The sequence below is a fragment of the Populus nigra genome, chromosome 1 (assembly GCF_951802175.1).
Source record: "Populus nigra chromosome 1, ddPopNigr1.1, whole genome shotgun sequence".
Taxonomy (NCBI): domain Eukaryota; kingdom Viridiplantae; phylum Streptophyta; class Magnoliopsida; order Malpighiales; family Salicaceae; genus Populus; species Populus nigra.
In genome coordinates this window covers 10,773,577-10,792,490 of record NC_084852.1, presented here as the reverse complement: position 1 = coordinate 10,792,490, position 18,914 = coordinate 10,773,577, and positions in this window count along the sequence as shown.

Below are 18,914 nucleotides of genomic sequence, written 5' to 3'. Positions count from 1 at the left end.
AATACATAATTCAAATAAAAATTCATATATGGTTTAAATAATTTAAAAAGAAAAAAAGAAAAAAAATAAAATAAAACAACTATGTTTTATTGATAGAGTTTCAGAACATTTTCTAGATAACAGGTCTTGAAACACACTGCAGGCAACTAGTGAGATGATACAACATTCTAAGGTATATCACCAACTTTAAAAAAAAATTAACAGAGATCAATACAGTGAACCCGTGACAACGAGAACAAAAACATATAAAATGATATCAATTTAATCTCATGCCACCTCATTTTCCACTTTTTTTTATGTTAGTAACAAGTTCTAGAAATAATGTCCAAATATCCCACCAAGCAAGACATGTATTTCAAGTTCTCTCTAAGTCTTTGTCGTCTCTCTTTGTAGTTAACAAATGGTTAGTCTAAAATACAGTATTTCTCTTTATATAAGTATTCTTATCTCGTATTTTACTCCTTTGATTCCTCACCATCTACCTTTGTCTTCCCATGATTTCGATCCTCCAATCATGCCTTCTCAGCCTAAAATACAGTATAAGGCTTTCTCATACCCAAGATCCTCTAATGTTGGTGTTAGTCTACTAAGATTAAAAATTTGAGATTTGAGCAACGGGGAAAAGAGAGACTGGGGAGTGAGGACTATGTAGTGGACTTTCAAGAAACTCGAACAGGGAGACAGTAAATTTTTTAACTTTTGTAGGTTAAAACTCGAAATCGGTCAAACCCGTAAAATCGGTCCAATTTTACCGATTTTAACCGAGTTTGACCGAGTTTAACCGATTTCGAGTTTTAACCCGATTTGACACGTTATATACATATTAACTCGTAAAATCATAAGATTTTAAAAGTTAATTTGCGATTTTAACAACCTTGGCTCGGGTTTGGTCCATGTTTGATTGATTCAAAAAACCATCAGTCCTGCCATTATTGGACTGTTGGCGATGCTTATCCTTGCGTCAGGGGAGAGTTATAACGGTGAGGGATACCGAACCAAATCCTATGGTTCTGTGGTAGACAATGTGGCCTTAGATTTGGTTTGGGTTTGACGGGGAGATTTGGTTTAACATAAGCCATCTGAATGGCCTCTTAGGGTAATGTCTCCCACTCCGGAGGAAGGAGACGATGAATAGGTTTGGGAACGATGCTATTTTAGGCTGAAAAGGCACATGTATTATAAATGCATTTTGAAGTATTATAAATAATTTTAAATGAGAAACAAAACGATGTTATTTATGCTTATTTAAATAAATTAAAAAGATAAATTAAATGATAAATTAGAAAAGAGGTATTAATGCTAATTAAATAAGAAAATGCTTATTTCAGACAGGTTTTTTTTTGTCTTTCTGTTTTTTTCGTCCTCTTAGTTCTGTTTTTCGTCTGGCTTTAATAGGGCCGCATCTCCAATTCTCATCCACGAATTTCGTCCCTTATCTCCCCAGGGTGACAAGCTCGTGGATAAGGATAAACATAGCTCAGGTTTGGTCCATGTTTGATTGATTCAAAACACCATCAGTCCTGCCATTGTTGGACTGCATGTTGGCTTAAAACCCAAGCATATGTTTGCGCAGACTCGTGCTTAGTTTATTTTTATTTTTTTTCTCATGAATCATCTCTCAGCTCTCAAAATCCAATAACTGAAATGTAATATAAATGAAGTTTAGGATTGAAATAAAATGTTAAAAAAAAAGGGGACCGAATGGGATAGAAAGTGAAAAGAGGGAACACAGCACTTATGAGTAGAAAATTATGAGCAGGATTAAAATCCCGTCCAACTCTATATCAGTAATATTCCTGGTGAATCTCTCTCTCTCTCCATGACGAGATCTTCGGCAAGGAGACCTATATATTGTCTCCAAATCTTTCTCTCTTATGTGCAGAAGGATTGTCAATGGAAGAGCTCCACCAGTCTCCCATCAATTCCTTAAGAAGGATGAGAGTCCCGTGTTCTCCATTCTCCAGAGTTAACAACCGATAGGTGAAACTTCGTTTCAAGCATTGCAAACTCACTGCAACCTTCGATAAATCTGAGCTCTCTTTTAGCCGATAAGTGTTCAAAAAGATAATTTGGTTTTTTAAAAGTTTATATTATAAATTTTACGAATTAACCTGTGTGAAAAATATATATTTTTGGTTTTTTTTATAATTTTTTTAATTATATTCTTCAAGATTCGATAAGCTAACCTGAATCTTTTTTTTTTAATTATATCTTGTCTTAATTTGATTATATTATTTTAATTTGATTTTTATTAGATTATTCTTGTCTTATAATTTAGGTTTGACAGGTTAACGTGGGTTAATTTGAATTTTTTTTAATTAATTTTTTTCAAAAAAAAAATTAATATTAAATTAATTAAAAATTAAATTTTAAAATGTTTTTTTATTTGCTTTCTTATAAAAGTCTTATAATTCACTTCATGGATTTTATAAGTTAACATAACTTGATTCTAATAGATTTAATATATTATAGTTTTAATAATTTTTAAAAAAAATATTATTTTAAGTTTTTTTTAATTAAACTATATTCTTTATTTTTAATTATTTTTAATTTGTAAAATGATAAAATCATATCAATTGAATCATCATACACTTTAATATATTTTTTCTTTCTTGGAAATACGATAACAATGTCAGGATATTTTCTTATCAGACCCTTTTACCCAAAAGATTAACCTCTCATTTTCTTGGAAATACTTTAATATTAATACCCTTTTAATTTGCTAATATGTTTCTCGCAAAACCCGCCTCGAGATCCGTACTTTTCACCTGTTTTCACTAACTTTTATTAGCAGTGTCGTCACTATCAATGAAGACCCACCTACTGAAGTTGAGGTATTGTCAAAAGTACAGAGGATGCCCAGAAAAAGTGGTGAATTCTATCTCTTCGCAGTCTATTTAAAGTCGCAGCAGACTGGAACTTTTTCTTTGGAATTCGGGTAAAATATATTTTTGACTTAAAATTATATTATTGTAGGGCCTCTCCAACTCAGATATATTTTAAGATTGTAATTGTTTCTTTTTAAAATATATTTTATTTAAAAATATATTAAAATAATATTTTTTATTTTTAAAAAATTATTTTTTGATATCAACACGTCAAAATAATATGAAAATACTAAAAAATATTAATTTAAATTAAATAAAAAAATAAAAAATTTTTAATTTTTTTCAAGAGCGTTTTTAAAATGCAAAAACTAACATGGCTATATAACTTAACTTTTAGGGGTGTAGTTTAACTAGTTAAACTTTGAATTTATTTTCTATAGGTCACCAGTTCGAGTTCTACAAACTTCATAACCACTTAAGACTTAAATGATCGCTAAATTTATTGTCAGAAAAATTAGTCGAGGTGTATCCAAACTGGTCCGGACATCCAGATTAATAATAAAAAAAAAAAATTGGATGGCATAACCTAGGTTTTTTGTATTGTATTTGATGAAGTATGATTTTGAGACTATAGTTGCGTGCCTATAGTAATGAACAAAAAAGATAATCTCTCATTGCAGCTAGACTCTTCCAACAGTTTTATTCTTATTAAGAGTAGTTTAATTATTGTGTATTTCTTTTTTTATGTAGTTTGTTCCCTATTAGAGCTGGCTTCCTCTAAATCAGGTAGATGGTCTTAGGAGGCTGAGGTATATTGTCCAAAGCACAGAGGATGCCCAGAAAAATTCTATTATAAATAGATGTTGAATTTAGTTAGGAGTTTTAATTAATTCTTTAAAGATTTTGAAGAAAAAATATATTCAACGCATTCAAAAAGGAATTTGTGTTTATGGAATTATGGATTATATTATTGTAATTATAAATTATGGATGGCAATTTTATTATTTTGATGCTCCAGGGACTATAAGGAATGTAATGATAAATCTATAAATAATTAGATTTTTTTGTTATGTAATATCTTTATATTAAGAATCCGTTTGAGAATGTGGTTACAGTTATTTTTTAAAGTGTTTTTTATTTGGAAATACATCAAAATCATATTATTTATTTTTTTAAAATTATTTTTGATACCAGTGCATCAAAATAATCTGAAAATATTAAAAAAATTACTTTAAAGCAAAGAAAAAAATTTAAATTTTTTTAAAAACACTTTTGAAACATAAAAATAAACAGAACTTAAATAACTAGGTATACGATGTAAGTTAGGTAATTGATGTATTCTTTTTGAGGTACAGAATATAAGTCATTTAATAAAAAAATAATTGCATAATCCAACACTATATACATGAATTTTATATACATGTTAACCGTTCACAAATGATTGAGTAATTAATACATAGCATGAGTGATGTTTAAAGATACAGTTTTATATTATATCTAGTATTAATAATTTAAATATGATTTAGAAAAATAAATTATTGAATTTTTTTTATTTTTAATCCTAATTCATTTCAAAGTGATTTGTTAAGTGTTACAAGAAATTTATATAAGTTTTTTATAATTAATGTCGCGGGTGCGCGGCGTCGCGGCGAAATTCCACTTTTTAAAATCTAGGAAAGTGTATATGGTATCTATTTGGCAAATGTGGGAGATAAAAATATTGTCTTTTGTTGGTAGAAAATGGAATGGGAGTCGCCACCTAGTATTTTGGTCACTAGGAACCCTAACTGGTCTCAGAGATTGGGTACGGGGACTGGTTGCGTAAAGGGAAGGTATTAGCACCCCAAATATACCCTACCTAAGGTAAGCTGCATTGTTTATTTGTCTGATAAAATTTAAGGTCTCGTTGTGTTTCCTAGTTGTTGGTCCGTCTATGGTTCAAGAAAAGTCCTCCTCAATAAGGAGATCCTTATCTTATCGGGTAAAGCCTAACCGTTCTAACGTCAATGTAAAAAACCCATATTTTTAATAACAAGAATATGTTTTACGTATAAATTCGCAATCCCAAATACTAAAAGAAGACAAAAAGATTTTTTTAGAATTTTTGAAATATTGGCCTAGTTCTCATGGCTTGAATAAACTGGTTATTAAAGCCCAAAATGCATGTTAATACATATATTGTTTTTTTGAATCTTTCTTTGTTGTATGAAAATATGATGTTATAATATTTGTATATATATATATATATATATATATTGGAGATACTAGGCCGTATTTTTAAAACAAAACATTTTTTTTAATTATGTATTTTTTTGATGTTTTGACGCAAATCGGGTCTTTTAATACTGGGTTGGTTTTCTTACGGTATAAAAATACAACCAAATATTAATCCACTTTGATAAAAATATGCAGAAAAATCAAAAATATTTTTAAAGGTATTTAGAAAATTTTTGGAAAGCAAAAGACATTTTTTTTTTTAAATCTTTGACGCTTTGACGAAAACCGAGTATTTTAATACCGGAATTGTATCTTTACAGTATAAAAATACCAACCGATATTAATAAAAAAAATAATAATAATAAAATTACGGAAAATCACATATTTTTTGAAATAATTTTTTCAGAATTTTCTTAAATTTGTTTTATATATATATATCTATATATAAATAAAACAAAAACAAAATAATATATATAATATATAATATTAAATGGGCTGGGCTGGTCCGGCCCAACCAATTGGGCTGGGCCAGACTCGGCCCCAAAGGTGTTGGGCCGATTTCAGCCGAACATGGATTGGGCCGATTTCGGCCCAACACTATTATTCTCTTCTGGGCCAGACCCGGCCCAGAAGACTGGGCTGGGCCAGGACTAGCCTGGCCCAGCAGCTACGCTGGCGGGGGGAATTATTTTCCCCCCGCCCTCCTGCATGCAGAACGTTATTCGTTCTGCATGTAGGGCATGAAATAAAAATGCAGGAATGAAGGGAGGAAGAAGAATTACCTGGCGCGGAGGAGGTTGTGCGTCGCTGGCGGTGCTGCGGCGGAGGCTGGCGGCGGTGTCAAGCGGCGGCGCTACCCTTTCGGACGGTGTGCAGGGGCTGTTTCTTCTCCAATTTTTTCTACCCGTTTCTAGCTTTCTCTTCTCAAATTTCAGTTTCTCTCCCTTTCGGTTAGTCCTCTCCTCCCTCTGGTTTTTTTTTCTTCCTGCTTCGGGTCCTTTTTTCTTTTCTCTCCTTCGTTCTCCCCTCTCCCTTTTCTCTTTCGGTCTTCTCCTTTTCCCCCTCTGTTTTTCTGTTTTTTCTCCTCGCCTCTTTCTACGTTTTTGCTCTATATTTATAGGAGTGAAAGGGCGTTGGGCCCTTCATTAGTGCGCCATGGGGAGCGGGTTTCGCAGCGGCTGGTCGGCCACCACCCGCGACAGCCATGCGCCGTTCCCTTGCTTTCGGCAGTGTGAACGGCCGGTCGGCCAATGGCTTCGGTCGGTGGTCCAGGGCGTGGGGCTTCAGGTCGGTGAGGTGTGTGGTCTAGGGAGAGAGGAAATGTGTTTTTTTTATAAAGAAATAACAAAGGAAACCATGTTTTTTTCTTCCCCCCGTGCTGCATGTCCAGGGGAGGAAGAAAGAGGAACAGTGTCGTTCAAAACGACACCGTTCCGTCCTTTTTTTTTTACATGAAACGGCGTCGTTTTAGGCAAAACGCGCCGTTTCATTTAAGTCCTGCAAGACGCCAAAACGCGTCAATTTGCAAAGCAGCCCTCAATCATCTTTTGTCCCTTCAATTGCATCCCTGCCGAATTCGAACCCCGTCCCTATATTTGGCCGCGTTTTTCACTTTGGTCCTTGGCCTCTGAATTATGCAATTGAGCCCTTAATTGATCAAATAACTTCCAATTTCTTCAATTAGGCCCCTGAATCAATTAATTTCAGCCCCCTACTTGCGCGCCTTCTCCAATTTGGTCCCTGGTTTCGGATTTCTTCCATTAAGTCCCTAATTGGCCCTTAAACTTCAATATTTATGCAATTAAACCCCTGATTTGACCTAATAAATTCCTAAAAAATATATTTTGGCCCCAGAACTTAAATTTCTTCTAATTAAAGCCCAAATTGACTTAAAAATCAATTTTTCTTGCAATCAAATCCCCTATAAATTCATTTAAAAATCCAATTAAGTCCATAAACATCCAAATTTGGGCTTTCCTCAAATTCCAAATTTTCCTTCTCAACAGGGCTCTCTTTCTCCCAGAATATATTGTCAAAAAATCCCAATTTTGTATTTTTAACCTTATTGACCAATTTTCCGATCATTTTCTGAGCGCTTCTGCCTCCTGTTATTTCTTCTTAACCTCCTTTGGCTATATATAAATATTTTATATATATATATTTTGTGGGGGACCCAAAAATGGGTTACAACAGATGCCTCCTCTTTGTAATGCTTACGGAGCAGGGGTTTTGCGCAGTAAGTTTTATAAAGATGAACCCAAAATAGAACTCCCGGAACTGATTTGGTTGAAGCTTGATTGATCTGATACTTGTCTCTTATAACAATCTCAACTTGGAATCCCATCTGGCGATTCCATTTAACCAGCATGAAATATGAGATCCCGTCTGACCTCCTTTAACCAATATCGAAATACGAGATCCCTTCTGGCAATCTCCTTTAACAAAAAAATCTTAGAATCCCATCTAGCGATTCCTTGTAACCAATGTTGAAAAAAATGAGGTCCCTTCTGGCAACCTCCTTGTAGCGAAACACGAGATTTCTTCTGGCGATCTCCTTCAACTTGGAATCCCATCTGGCGATTCCTTTTATTCAAACGAAAAATGGGGTCCCTTCTGGCGACCTCCAAATAGCGAAATGCGAGATCCCTTCTGGCGATCTCCTTTATTCAACTTGGAATCCCATCTGGCGATTCTTTTTAACCAACATGTAATACGAGGTCCCATCTGGCGACCTCCAAACAGCGAAAAATGAGATCCCTTCTGGCGATCTCCTTTAATCAACTTGGAATCCCATCTGGCGATTCCTTTTTTAACCAACATGAAAAAACGAGGTCCCATCTGGCGACCCCAAATAGCAAAACACGAGATCCCTTCTGGCGATCTCTTTTAACTTGGAATCCTATCTGGCGATTCCTTTTATTCAAACGAAATACGAGGTCCCATCTGGCGACCTCTAAATAGCAAAATATGAGATTCCTTCTGGCGATCTCCTTCAATCTTGGAATCCCATCTGGCGATTCCTTTTATTCAAAAGGAATATGAGGTCCCATCTGGCGACCTCCAAATAGCGAAATACGAGAACCCTTCTGGCGATCTCCTTCAATCTTGGAATCCCATCTGGCGATTCCTTTTATTCAAAGCTGAAATACGATGTCGTTCTTCATTCTCTCTTTTTCTTGTTCCTCTTGTTGTTCCAGAATCCACTACGGTTCGAAACCGTGATTCTTTGCTATCACCCACTATGATTTTTTTCTTCGTCTCCAATCTTGCCGGAATGCATTAAGAACTCCTCCTGTAATGATCCAGAAAGCATATATGCAATGATTTATGATTAGATGCCATGTATGCATTCGTACCTGGTTTTGAAACATAGGCCCCCTCCTCTTCTTCTAGTTCATGAGACCCACTCTTAACATGAGCTTGCTTTTGAAGTCGTATGCTGGATTCATTTCTCGTGTTGTCTTTTACTTTCTTCAAGTAGTCCTTTTCCTAAAATGTATGACTTGTTATTGCCTCTTTGTCATGCTTTTGTTAAATGCTTTAGCTTGGTTTTTAAATCTATAAGCCTTTGTACATTTTACAACCGTAAAACTTTTCACGAAAACATCTCTTATTGCCTCCAGTGTAGGGGTGTGATTCTAGTCTAGGCTTTTGTATGGAGAAGAAATTCGTTCGGCCGATGCTAAACTTTTTAGGTGTGATGACAACAAGACATGCACTGTTGGGATTAATGCAAAAATGATTGTTGTGAGATCAATGCAAAAGAGAAAGAAGTCAATGGCCAAACTTTGCTTTATTGATTTAGGAGCCTACATCAAGCATAATATCTTTTTACAGAGTCAGAATTCACAAGGCGAGCTAGGTCTTCTCCATCCATTCTAGCCAACTTCAGTGCTCCTCCTGAGAATGCCTTCTTTACTACGTAAGGACCCTCATAATTCGGTGCCCATTTGCTTTGATCATCTCCAGGTAGTGACAATATTTTCTTCAATACTAGATCCCCTTCTTGAAACAACCGCGGTCTAACCTTTTTATCATATGCCTTGGCCATTCATTTCTGGTAAAGTTGGTGATGACATATTGCAGCTATCCTCTTTTCGCTGATCAAGTTCAGTTGTTCATATCTCACTTTGGCCCACTCGGCCTCCTCTAATTCGGAATCTATCAACACTCTTAACAACGGGATCTCCACTTCCAAAGGCATCACTGCCTCCATACCGTACACCAGAGAATATGGGGTAGTCCCGGTCGAGGTCCTGACCGTAGTGTGGTATGCATAAAGAGCAAATGACAACATCTCATGCCAATCTCTATATGTGACTACCATTTTCTGAATAATCTTCTTGATGTTCTTGTTGGCGGCTTTTACTGCACCATTCATCTTAGGTCGGTATGGTGAAGAATTTGAATGCTTGATTTTCTATTTAGTACACAGCTCTGCTATCATTTTGCCATTGAAATTTTGTGCATTATCTGTCACTATCTTTTCCGGAGAACCATATCGACAAATCAAGTCCTCTATAAACCTCTTTACTACGTTCTGTGTTACGTGGGCATATGAACTGGCTTCCACCCACTTTGTGAAGTAGTCAATAGCTACGAGGATGAATCTATGACCATTGCTAGCTTTTGGGTTAACAAGACCGATCACGTCGATTCCCCACATTGCAAACGGCCAAGGAGATATCAGATTAAATAGCGGAGCTGGCGGCATATTGACCTTGTCACTGTAAACTTGACATTTATGACATTTCCTGACATAGTCGATACAGTCTTTCTCTAGTGTCATCCAAAAGTAACCAGCCCTTTGGATTTTCCTTGCTATCATATGCCCGCTAGCATGGGTTGAGCAAATCCCCTCATGGACCTCTCGTAATGCCTTTCTAGCATCTGCCTCATTCAAGCACCTTAGCAGGGTTCCATCAAATGATCTTTTGTACAAAATCTCTCCATCTAAATAGAAGTCTGTAGCCAACCTTCTCAAGGTTTTCCTATCCGTTTTGGAAGCTCCCACCGGATATTCATGATTTTGCACAAGGTTCTTGATATCATAATACCAAGGTTGTCCGTCTATCTCTCCTTCAACTAAGCAACAGTGAGCTGGGTCATTTCTAATGTCAATGTGTACCGGTTGTACCTTGCACTTGAGAACAATGGTAGTCATAGCAGCTAATGTGGCCAAAGCATCCGTAAAATGGTTCCCCTCCCTTCCCAGATGGGTGAATCTAATTTCTTCAAATTCCTTTGCTAACGTGGATAGGTATTCCTGGTACGGCCTCAACTTTTCCTCCTTGGTTTGCCATTCTCCTTTAACCTGACAAATAATCAACATTGAATCTCCATATACATCTAACTTCTTTATCTTCAACTCTAATGCCGCTTCTAAACCGAGGATACAAGCTTCATACTCAGCTGTATTGTTGGTGCACTCGAAATGCAGTTTTATCGAAACTGGATACTGTTTCTTATCAGGAGAGATTATTACCGCACCGGCCCAATTACCATATACATTCACTGCACCGTTAAAAAACATCGTCCACCAATCTGTCTTCTCTTTTTCTTTCTCTACTGACAATATATCTTCATCAGGGAAGTCAAAATCCAAAGGTTCGTAATCTTCAACAGCATTATCGGCCAGATGGTCCGCGATTGCACTTCCTTTTACGGCTTTCCTTGTCATGTATACTATGTCATATTCTACTAATAGAACTTGCCACCTTGCAATTCGACTTGAGAGAAAGGGCTTGTTACAAATATACCTCAGAGGATCCACTTTTGAAATTAACCAAGTGGTATAGTATAACATATAATGTCGCAACCTCTTTGCCGCCCACACTAAGGCACAACAAAGCCTTTCTATCTCCGTGTATCTAGACTCACATTCAGTGAATTTCTTGCTTAAGTAATAAATGGCTCTTTCCTTCCTTCCGGTTTCATCATGTTGTCCTAATACACATCCCATGGCTGCTTCAGTTACTGTGAGATATAATACTAGAGGCTTTCCTGATACTGGAGGAACCAGTAAAGGTGGATTTTGTAAATAATGCTTGATTTTATTGAATGCCTCCTCACACTCCTCATTCCAGGTTCCAGGATTCTTTTTCCTTAGTAGTCGGAATATAGGTTCACACGTTGTTGTTAACTGAGCTATAAACCGAGCAATGTAGTTTAACCTTCCCAAGAATCCTCTTACTTCTTTCTCCGTCTTGGGGGATGACATGGCTTGGATGGCCCTCACTTTATCTAGATCCACCTCTATACCTCTATCACTTATCACAAATCCTAACAGCTTGCCCGATTTAACTCCGAATGAACATTTGCAAGATTAAGCCTTAGTTCATATTTCCTCAACCTCTCAAACAACTTCCTCAAAACTTCAACATGATCCTCTCTCCTTTTAGACTTGGCAATCATATCGTCTACCTACACCTCAATTTCCTTGTGCATCATGTCGTGGAACAAAGTCACCATTGCTCTTTGATAGGTTGCTCCTGCATTCTTCAATCCAAATGGCATGACCTTGTAGCAGAATGTACCCCAATGTGTGACAAAAGTTGTTTTCGCCTTATCCTCTGGAGCCATTTTTATCTGGTTGTATCCTGAAAAACATCCATAAAGGAATATGTCGAACTCCGGGCAGCGTTGTCCACTAAAACATCTATGTGTGGTAGAGGAAAATCATCCTTGGGACTAGCTTTATTCAAATTTCGAAAATCCACGCATACTCTAATCTTCCCCTCTTTCTTAGGCACCACAACAATGTTAGATACCCATCGTGGATACCTAACTACTTCTAGAAAGCCAGCATCCCATTGCTTCTCGAGTTCTGTCTTGACCTTCATCCAGACATCCGGGTGGGCCCTCCTCAGCTTCTGCTTGACTGGCTTACAACCTTCCTCTAACGGTATCTTGTGTACTACAATATTTGTATCCAAACCAGGCATATCTTCATAGGACCAAGCAAAGACATCTGAATATTCTTGTAATAGGGCGATCATTTTTATCCTTTGCTCAGAGGTAATTAGGGTACCTATTTTTAACTCCTTCTTGAACTGATCACTGCCTACATTGATGGTTTCGAGTTCTTCTGCAGCAGGTTTCCAAGTTTGTTCCTGTTGTTCTACTAGCCTGGTGAATTCACTGATATTGCTTTCATCCCACTCTTCTTCTTCCATAGTTATCACATGTTCATTCAAGTTTGGTCATTTATTCTTGATGCTGAATGTATGTGATGTTGTAGGAGATCCGCTTTCAGGATTCCTGAAAGCGGGAAGTGCTTGGTGTAAATGCATAAAGAAAGAAGGCAATTTGTGAAAAGTGCATGATCTCACAATTTATTTAAAGAAAAGGTGGGCTCCATGACAAACATAAAATCCAGCTGACATCATGAGCCTTGATTGTCAACTAGAGGAAATAAAAACAAACATAAGCAATGACAAAAGCATGCTAAGGCAAACAAAGTTGGTTTACATTTTGAAAACCACCGGAGCTTCTTGGGTCACCTAGTTCTGGAACTTCTCGTCCTGAGCCAACTTGCGCACGAAGGTCTTGGCGGAGACGTCTTCTATGGTGTAAACCGACAGTTGTGGGAGTGCTTCATCTCCCTTTCTTGCTACTGTCTTCATGTCTTCTTCTTCTATCTTGTTTTCCCCCAAGGTATTTATGCCCATGTTTAACAGTTCTTGACCAAGGCTTTCGGCTTCTTTATCATGTTGCATTATGTATGCAGCTTTTGGGAATGACACGCTAAGAGGAGGGATTTCTAGCTTTTCTTCTTCAAGCTCTCTTCCTTTAATTCTAGCCATCCTTCTTGCCCTTCTTCGACCAGCAGCCCACCGATAATCCTCTTGGTTAGGTTGATACCCTAACCCAAATCTTTGAGCAACACTTTTTATCCTTGCCTGATTAACCCTTCCTGGTATCCCGATAATAAGGTTATACTGAAATGGGATCCCGCAGTTCAAGAAGCATAGACTTGCCATCCTTGTCGCTTCTGAGATCCTTGGCCTTCTAAGCACTGTGTTCTCCGGCACCCAGTCGGTGTTCACAATCTCAAAGGCATGTATATTGTTATCCTTGCAATCATCTGCTTCGATAAAAGGCACAACCACATTCTTTATCATGGATACTGTTTCCTCGGCCTTGACAGTTACCAACATCCCGTTCATGATATACTTCAGGCATTGGTGCAATGACGAAGCTACTGCCCCCGCTGCGTGAATCCAAGGTCTTCCTAACAACATACTATAGGAAGGGTGGATATCCATAACCTGAAGTGTTACTAGGAACAATTGTGGTCCCACATACAACTCCACTTCTAAAGTCCCAATTATTGGCCTAGGTGAACCATCATATGCTCTGGCCATCATAGTACTCGGCTTTATATGAGATTCATCGATCGGCATTTCTTCCAGAATATGCGTTGGCAACACGTTAAGGGCCGAGCCATTATCAATGAGTACTTTTCCTATGAGGCAATCCTTGCACCTAACCGTAATGTATAAGGGCTTGTTATGTCCGGTACCTTTAGCATCAAGTTCATCAGCCGTGAAGTATAGGTAATTAGTTGTATGGATCCTCCCCACTAGATGCTCCATGGTTTTGTGTTCAATGTCTTGGGGTACATATGCCTCATTCAGTACCTTCTGCAAGGCGTTTCGATGCGGCTCCGAGCTGAGTATCAAGGACATCAGGGAGATCCTAGCTGGAGTCTTCTTTAGTTGATCTACTATGCAATATTCACTATGCTTGATCAACTTCAAGAATTCATTCGACTCCTCTTCCGTTACCGGCTTATTAACTTCTAATGCTTGGTCCAGATCTACCACTTCTTTGCCCTTCGCCTTCCTCATCTCCTCGGGCGTAAAGCAACGACCACTTCTGGTTAAGCCACTTATCTCGGTCTGGAACAAAGGAGCTCGAACGTTGGAGGTATAACCGTAATTATAAGGCATGGCATTGTGATTCCCTTTTGTGTAGGATGGTTTCACCAAGATTAGCCTTGGGGGCCCATTAGCCGTTTGTTGGATCCTGCATACTCCTGTCATCTCATCTTGACCTTCCATCATGCTCACCTCAACCCTGCTCTCCATGGGTTCAATTCTCAATTGCCCTATTTTTAACATTTTTGCAACTATTTCCCCAAACTCGATGCAATCTTCAATATGGTGTCCATCTCTTCCATGGAACTCACAATAATCACCTACAGCCGGATGGCTTCCCACATTCGCCTCTAGAAATCCTGATCGTACTAACATGTCGTACATCTTTTCCATAGACACCTTCAACATCTTGCATTGATTTCCAACTTCTATCATGCCTATTCCACTACTACTTGAGGCATGTTTAGGCAACGGGTTTGAATTAATGTTGGGCTTGTCTTCAAATGATACCCATCCTATCTTAATAATCTCCAACAATCTTTTCTTGAAAGCGTAACAGGTTTCAATCCCATGCCCGGGATTACCCGCATGGTACTCACAAGTCAACTCGGGCTTGTACCAAATTGGAAATGGTGGTTGTAATGGTAGTGTAGGGATAGGAGCCATGTGCCCAATGCTCAATAGTTTGGCGTACAAGTCCTTCAAAGGCATGGGTAGTGGCGGTAGTTGTTCTGAAGGGTATCTTATATAGGGTCTTTGATTTTGGTGGTTTGACTGGTTATTTGTTCGATTAGGGGAAAAAGGTTGGTTAAAGTTCATGTGTGAGAATTGAGAGGTAGGTACCACGATGTTTGGTACCAGACATACTTCAGCTGCTCGCATAGGGTCAAACCAGTCATTACCCTCAACTGCCCTTAATCTTTCTTCCAAAGCAAACAACTTGTCCTGGTTCATCAGACTAGGAGACCTATTATCAGGGGTTCCTTCCGCTGTTAAGTCAACAGTGACTGGAGCATGAGTTGGTAGAATAGGAGTAATAGGCACAAACTGCTGCCCATTGGCTGAGTTTGCCCCCTGGTTTTGAGATGTTTGAGGAATGTGAACTGCTGGTGCTCCTTCAAGTTGTTGTGCTGATGTACCCTCCCCATTCTTAGCTTTTAGAAGCTGCTCCAGTAAGTCGGTTAGCCGAGAAACTTCGTTCTTCACGGACTCCAACTTGGTCTGATAATGTGACTCTAAGTGAGCTCTCTCTTCGTTCTCCATTCTTGCTCGAGACCGGGTGTTGTGGATTTTGGATGTGGGACCTATGTTTCACGATCTGGTATGCATATGATGTGTTAAACATGAATGCTTGATGAACATATGATGCTCGTGCAATGTATATTTTAGAGCCGACTCATGACTTTCGTAATCCTTTAGGCAAGATTTCTGAGTTGACCCGATTACTGTAAAGGAGGGTTTGCCAAGTTCTTTATCATAGTAGCTTACCAAACACATTAGAAAGAAAGATAAGTCATGACCTTCTTATAAATAGAAGTCGTTCATACAATGATTACAAAACAGGGCGCTATTCATTGCTACCCTTAAAAGGCATTTCCTCTATTAGCTAAGTCCCCAATAAAACAGGTGATGGCCGCCATATATTCTCGGTACTTTGAAGCGTCATTTCCAACTTGGGTAGCTTGTTGTTGCAATCTTTCTGCATAGCGGGCTGCTTGCTCGACCTGCTTCGTTATGTGCCTTATCTTATCATGGAAAACGGTGTTATCCGCAATTATCACTTCATTGCTGGCTCCTAGGGCTTCATTACTTCTTTCCAACACTCGGACCATATCCTCTGACCGGGCCAACTTATCCCTTACCCTCTGTAGTTCTTCCTTTTCGATATCCAGCTCGGCTATTTTGGAGTTAATTTGAACTGTAAAGCTGTCCATGTAGTCTTGACATTCTTGACGCTCTTGTTTAGCCTTACTGAGCTCCTCTTCCATCTCGAAGTAGTGGCTTCTCATCTCTTTTAACTCTTCTTCTCGTATCTCCATCTTTGATTGTAAGGCCATCATCCTTCCTTTTGAAGACTCGGCTCTCTTCTGGTAATCTCTCATATCAGACTCTGCCGCCTTTCTTGAACTTCTTTCTTCCTCCAATTGCATCATATATTGAGCTCTGATCCTTCTTTCCTCCTCTATGTCGAGATGGGTTAGCCGATTTTTCTCTTTTTCAACTTCCACCTTCTTCAAAAGCAGGCTCCTTCCCTTTTTCAAGGAATCCATCATCTCTTTATCGACACTTATCTTGTCTTTGGTTGATCTCTTAACTTTAGCCAACTCTTTTTGTATGAGCCCGTTTTTGTTAGACAGCTCATCATACTTAGTTATTCGATTCCTTAACTCAGCCTGAACCGCTTTTGTTATTTCTTCAGCTACCTCGGCCTTTTTCTGCCACTCATCCTGTTTTTCCAACTGCTGGTTCAAGTAAACCCTCATCGTGTTTTCTTCTTTTAATTGATCTTCTAACAGTCGTTGCTGCCCTTTGCTCTTGCTGAGATCGATTCTACATTGTTCTAGCTGCTTTCTCAACTCTTCCTCAATATCAATCCTTTTCCTTTTTTGTTGCTCTATTGTGGATTCTGGGTGTTTTGGTATTGAGAAATCCCTCCCTTCAGAAGGCTCTTCGTTCCTCCAAACTGCATAGTTCTGGCTAAATGATGTTTCAAATGTGCTCCCTTATTGCCTTTTTACCATCAGGGGTCTTTCCCAATCTTGTCGGATAAGTTCCATCTCCTCGAGGAAAGGTTGGTGCTTGAATAAACCGATGAAATCAGCTAAACCCAGAGTTCTTGGTGCATACTGCATTCCACCCAACTGCCTTGTTACTAGGGCGGGCGCGTAACTGATGTACCCGGTTACACCAATCAAAGGAACCCATATCTTGCTTCCACAGCTCATTGTGCAGATGGCGTTGTTCATCCATGGTGCTTTCCATTTGAAGTTGCTTCTTGGCAATGCTGCATATTTATCTATCCATGCTTTCTCATCCCAATTCTTCCAAGTCTCATCCATGGTAACCTTTAACGGTCGAAGGTCAAACCACCAAAAGTTGTTAAAAATGTCCCTTGGTGTTTCGATATGACTGATAATCCATAAATACAACATAGGGATGCAACATCTCATGGCTCCTTTTCCATGTGTTCTACAGTGGTTGAGTGATAGCATGGTTTCTCCCAAAATGGCTGACGATGGATTGATCCGGTCACGTTCGTATTCTACGAAGACACTTGCTGCTTCCAAACTGATGACTCCGATCTCGGAAGGGAATAATACTAGCCCAAAAATGGCGAAGGCCACCAGCCTGTATCGTTCCTCTCCCAACTTGCCTTCTTCAGCATTTTTCTTCATTCGGGCTTCAATGACCTTCCATTTGAAACCCCCCTCAGCGACTCTACATTGGCTGATCTTTCCCAAGCCTAATAAACTGACTACTTCTGAAGTTGTGTCTTCAAATCTTCGCCTTAGGTAGATCCTGTGGCTGTTGTTTGGAAAATCTAGAATCCTTTCATATTCCTCCAAAGTCGGCGTCATATCAATGTTCCCAAAGGTAAAACTCCGATAACTAGGATCCCAAAAATTCAGTAGGGCTTTGATTGCTGCTGCTTGTACGGGTAACCTCATTAGTTGTGCAATTCTCCCATATCGTCTTTCGAAAATAGTCTCATCAATATATTCCATAATAGACACTAACTTTCCCAAGTCGTTTACCATGTGATTAATCTTGGTAATGCAAGGCAACCTACTCGTATCGATTCTTGGGCATTTTCCTTCAGCTACTTGAGTCAACTCAGATTCTTGCCCAAACTCTTGGAAAGATAGGTACTTAGTCATGATTTCGGCTCAAAAACCTGGATTGATGAATTTAACATTATTAATCATGATGCAAATGAACGTAAGATAAATATCCAAAGGACAAGTTCTATGTATTAGTTGAGAGCGGGTAGGTTTTCTATCTGGTCTCGAAGGGTCTCATATCTGCCCAGTGACGTTCTTCGTAAAGACAGTATGGGGGCGTTGCAAGGAATAGTTAAGGTAAGTATACCCACCATTACCGAGCAGGCACTCAGATATGAGTTGGGTGTTTCACGCATCTGAACCCTGACCAATAGTCATAGGGCAGATCGCTACTCCCCCACCTAACTTAAAGCTTGTGTGTGTTTCTCAAAATCAAAATATGTGATGCATGTGACAGTTCTATACAAATGCATGAACAATATTGCGTAAAAATATTTAAAGCATATAACAAAAGGAAAGGCAAATTAACAATAAACACATGAAAACACAAATAAATCAGACAAAAACAAAGCTTAGTCCACAAGCTCCCCAGTGGAGTCGCCATTCTGTCGCGGGTGCGCGGCGTCGCGGCGAAATTCCACTTTTTAAAATCTAGGAAAGTGTATATGGTATCTATTTGGCAAATGTGGGGAGATAAAAATATTGTCTTTTGTTGGTAGAAAATGGAATGGGAGTCGCCACCTAGTATTTTGGTCACTAGGAACCCTAACTGGTCTCAGAGATTGGGTACGGGGACTGGTTGCGTAAAGGGAAGGTATTAGCACCCCAAATATACCCTACCTAAGGTAAGCTGCATTGTTTATTTGTCTGATAAAATTTAAGGTCTCGTTGTGTTTCCTAGTTGTTGGTCCGTCTATGGTTCAAGAAAAGTCCTCCTCAATAAGGAGATCCTTATCTTATCGGGTAAAGCCTAACCGTTCTAACGTCAATGTAAAAAACCCATATTTTTAATAACAAGAATACGTTTTACGTATAAATTCGCAATCCCAAATACTAAAAGAAGACAAAAAGATTTTTTTAGAATTTTTGAAATATTGGCCTAGTTCTCATGGCTTGAATAAACTGGTTATTAAAGCCCAAAATGCATGTTAATACATATATTGTTTTTTTGAATCTTTCTTTGTTGTATGAAAATATGATGTTAT